Genomic DNA, 4,883 nt, shown 5'->3' with positions numbered 1-4,883 from the left:
AGAGAGAGAGAGAGAGAAAGGAACGTTATAAAATGCATTGAACTTACTTGACGCTTCAGTGTACTTTTTATTTCTTTATGTTTGTCTTACAAAAATAACGAATAAAGATATGTCTCGGATATCACAAACGCTAAAGAGTTTTGAATTATGCACCTCTCTGCTCGATCGTCGTCCAGATGAGCGTTGATACGCGATAATTATGCATGGACATATTATTTGTCGAGGAGTCCGAAACGAACGCGAGTCGACTCAATTCAAGTTTCAACGAGCTGACAGGCTGACTGCAGGTTGTCATATTAAAGTACTATTGTTGAACATACGTAATACTTATCTCATACAGACATAGAGATATTATATAACTGTGCCTTGGACTAGAAGGCAATGTAGCATAAACACGATTTAAACTTTACTGACTTTCTCCGTCGCTCCGAGTTTTTTTACATCACCCCACTTGATCCTCGCAAATCTTTAGCGAACTATGAATTTTCCGTATGTATTCTCGCGGCTCTATGCAATATAAAGGATATATACGAAAGGCTAATATACGATATAAAAGACGTAAAGATTCATTATACATTCCGCCGTTAAATTATAGACACGTATACTGTATAAATGCGTTTTTCGCCGCGCTCGACGACGCGTGTATTTTACATACCGGTATGAAATTTTCATTGCTGTACGAATTTCTGATTCGAAGGCAGTTTATTCGGACTTCTCTTCAATATAGCGTTATTTTTCCGAGACATTCCTATAAACGTTTGATTTCGAGGCGAGGAGAATTCAGCGGCTCTTATAACGAGAGAACGATTTTAGATCTTGAATCGTGTAAAATCGAGAGCTCTATTTCTCCTTACATATATATTTTACATGTACATCACGTGTATTATGAAGTTTGTTAATTCGAACCTGATTTATGTCGCGCTTTGTAAAACTGAATATATGTGTATATATACACACACACACACACACACACACACACACACACACACGTGTGTATGTGTATGTGTGTGTGTGTGTGTGTTTTATGTATATTTGTGGCTAAGAAAGGGCAAATGCACGTTTCTCATCTCGTGTGTTTTAACTGCACCAGATGATACTCTTCATTATTCCGTAGAAAAGAAAAAAAAGCGATGCAATTAGTATGCACAATGCATAAACATTAGATACTACTACGTTAGTGAGATTTTATTACAGATATACCAAGAATTTGTTGTATATGATCTATATACGATTGTTATACGTATAATTATATATCATTATCGAGTTTTTGCGGTTTTGCTTCATGCGTGACCACGTCGTGCGATTAATCTATTAACAGCGATTTCGTTAACACTCGTGTTTGAATAAAAGTATTCTATTAAAGAATGTACCATGCAAGACTTCTGATGTATTCGATACCACAGCGAGTAATTATACACTTTCACATAATCCCGTCGATTATGTGTTGAGATTAGTGAATCTCCAAGGCTGATCTGAAATTTAAATCTAAATTCATAAATTATTATCGTCGTTAATATTTTATTTCACATTTTTTTATTTATCAAGAACTCAAATATAAGAAATAATTCACTTTTACAGATATTCACATTTAATACTGAAAATTACTTATTTTAAGTAAGAAAAGGGGAAGTTTTGCTGAAGCTTATATAAAAATTTAGCTAGCTGTAGATTTGTTGATTATCAAAATACAATGGCTGCGTTCAGCAGAGAAAGCAATAGCTTTGCAACTATTGTAACATTCTTCAATCAGTTCTTGCTTTTGATTCCTTATGGATCTAAATGTATAAATCAGTTATATTGCAAAATTTTATAACAGTTACAAAGCTGTTTTCTCTGCTGAATAAAGCCATTTATATAGAATACTCAAGTCGATCGCTAGAATATCGCTAAATTTTTTGCAGCATGTCCCTAGTCATGTTACACAGGCCGATATTTATAGTTGAGAGATTCTTATATTTGAGAATGTTAAGTACAATCTTAAGTACAGCCTTATGATAATCATAAGCCAATTAGAGAGCTGCATTAGCATCTTGAGACATTATTTAAGACGATCTAAAATAGAAACAGACTATGAATACTGCCCATAGTTTGAGTTTTTCAAGTACTTGATTAAAATCAGATCAGATATATTGAGATTCCTGGATATATCAAATTTTAATTGGATATTAAAGTTTTAATATCATTGACAATTTTAACATTAATTATTTCTTCGGGTGGGGATTAAACGAGTTGAAATGAACGTAGAAAAAACGTTTTGTAGATAATATAAGATAAAATGTCGGAAAATCGTGACTTCGAGCAAGCTCCTCATGATGCCAGACAGTTTCCAAAAGGAGTAGCATCCCTGGAAAGGGAGCGCGTAGGTAGAACCAAAGTGGAGTAGGTCAACTCATAACTAGGCCGCAATCCACGTACGTCTCCCTACGCGTCTATATTTTCGGTCATATCGGAAGGTCGCGTCCACCCATTGCGGTAAGAACATCAAAGTATAAGACCTATAAATGCTGGAGAGAGCCGCGGGGGATGAGTTTGACTTTTTTCATACCCGTTTCTCATATGGTATTTACGTCATCGGTTTAAGATCAAATCTGTTTCGCTTCACACGAAAAACTTTGTTCTCATCCTATCGATAAGCCGTAGCTGTTGCCCCGCGTTCCATCAAAGATTTTTGACAATAGCGTGTTCCGAGATACGCCACGTTACTAAATATAGCCAATAACATAGAAGGAAAGGACAAAGCGAAGGTTTAGATAAGGATCGCCATGACAACTCGTGATTTAGTGCTGAACGTGGGGCTTTTATACCACTCTCTTAGTTATCAAAGGACTAATGGCAATCCAATTCCTTGAGTTAAATAACATTATGTTACTTTTAACTTTCATGTCAAAATATAAATCCATTTGCAATTATTTTTAAAGTAAACAATATCCATATTAACATATGCACTTAGTAAATAATAAACTAAATGATCTGAATCAAATTTAATACATTTTTTTCAATTAAACTGTTTAATTTCATTGTTTTAATTAATGACATATTATAAATAGGAGCAGATCTCTAGAAATAATTCAAAATAATTCAAATTAAGTGTAATTTGACATTATAAATTCAATAGTCATGCATATATAAGAAGATGGATTAGAGACTTTTTGCTCACAGAAGGAAAGAGTTTGTTGGAAGCTATCTAAAAATTTAGCTAGGGCTTAAGTATAGATGAAAATAATTTTGTTGGACCATCAAAATAATTACGTAAGAATCTTGAGCACGATATCGATATGCTGTAAAAAGTTTTGAGATTCTAGCAAAAAGTTTGAGCGTTCTACACAATTATTTTGATGTCGAATAAAATTATTTTCAGATCTGTACTAGCTAAAAATTTTTAAATACTTTTAGATACTTCAGTAAAAACGTCTTTTCTATATAGTAACGTTTCTTGGATACGGCAAATATTAATGTTGAGTTTCGTACAGCAAGAGCCAGGAGAAATCTTTTCAATTGAGCTTCACTAATTTTTGGCTGTAGCATCATGGAAAAATGTCTCGATTTTAATCGCGTAGCAAAATTTCCGCAAAAGCAAAGCTCTTTAAGTAATTCTATACATAAAGGACTTTCGTGACTACGTCGTTATTCGCATTCGTAATTGAAACCTTCACCGTACAAATCGAAGGGCACAGGCGTTTCCCTTTAATGCCTCGAAGACAACCTCTCTAATCTTCTTTTATTAGCAATCCCTGGAATAGAATCGATTCGGCCAGGCTCCCTAATAACGAAGAGAATTGGCGGTCATCGAAATTCTATCGGAATGCGTCGCGACGCGTTTCCACGACAGCCCTGTGGACACCCCTACCCCCTTCCGTGATCGGGTCACTCGGTGACCGATGACGCTCGGTACCGAGAGACGTTCGACTGTGAACTAAAGTCGGGCACGGCGCGAGACGAGATTTCCTCGGTCACGCCGTGCGGATAAATTGGGATATGGGAAGAGGGAAAAGGAGGCGGCGGAGGAGGCGGCGGAGGCGGCGGCGGCGGTGATGGCAGCGGCGGCGGCGGTGGCGGCGGCGGTGACGATGACGATGGTGGCGGTGGTAGTGGTGGTGGTGGTGGTGGCGGTGGCGGAGCAATGGATATAGCGCAGAGCAGCCTGATCAGGGTGGCGGCGGCAGTAGCGGCTGGCTATTGATTTCAAGGGCTTCCTTAGCCCCCCGCCTTGCCGCTGAGTGCCCGACGGCTCCAGGTCACCTCGAAGGGCTCGCGGTGCCCGCGACTAAAACTACCCTCGCCTTTCCTCGCGCGGAACAGTTTAGGGAAAAGTCTCTAAATACGGAAATCAGTTGAACCAACGTGCGAACGTGGCAGAAATTCGCATGACGATCCGTAAGATCACTCGCCTTTAGTTCGATTCAACGCGAAATCAATAATCTTCAGTGGCGGATTTGCTATTCGGAATTTTGCGACAGAGGAAGAAAGAGAGAAAGAAAGGTGAGATCGGATGAAGAAAGATTGATTAGTCATCAAAGGACCGCGTGGGATTTAGTGTTTTTTTTTTTCGAAGGTTGTAGGATGATATATCACGCGGGTGCGGGACGCCGGAGGAAGGGTTAAGAGATAAGGTCGCGAGAGGGGAAGGGAGTGCGCGCCCAACCACCTCCGAACGGGCACCGCGGGTGATCCTGCACTCCTGCCTCGCAGTTACGGCACTGCGCGAGTCGGGCCGAGCAGAGACGCGGATCGCGGGGTGAGCCGTCGCTCGCCATACGTCGAACTGGGTGCCCCGCGTTGGGGCGTCTCCTGGCATCAGCGGGCATCGGTGTCGTGCAGTCGATCGGGGGACGAGCACCGTCTTCTCAGGTCCTCGTGCGTGTAATCGCTGCGAGACAGAGGGA

Source organism: Atta cephalotes (assembly GCF_000143395.1).
Source record: "Atta cephalotes unplaced genomic scaffold scaffold00044, whole genome shotgun sequence".
NCBI lineage: Eukaryota > Metazoa > Arthropoda > Insecta > Hymenoptera > Formicidae > Atta > Atta cephalotes.
Note: the sequence above shows the minus strand (reverse complement) of the source record.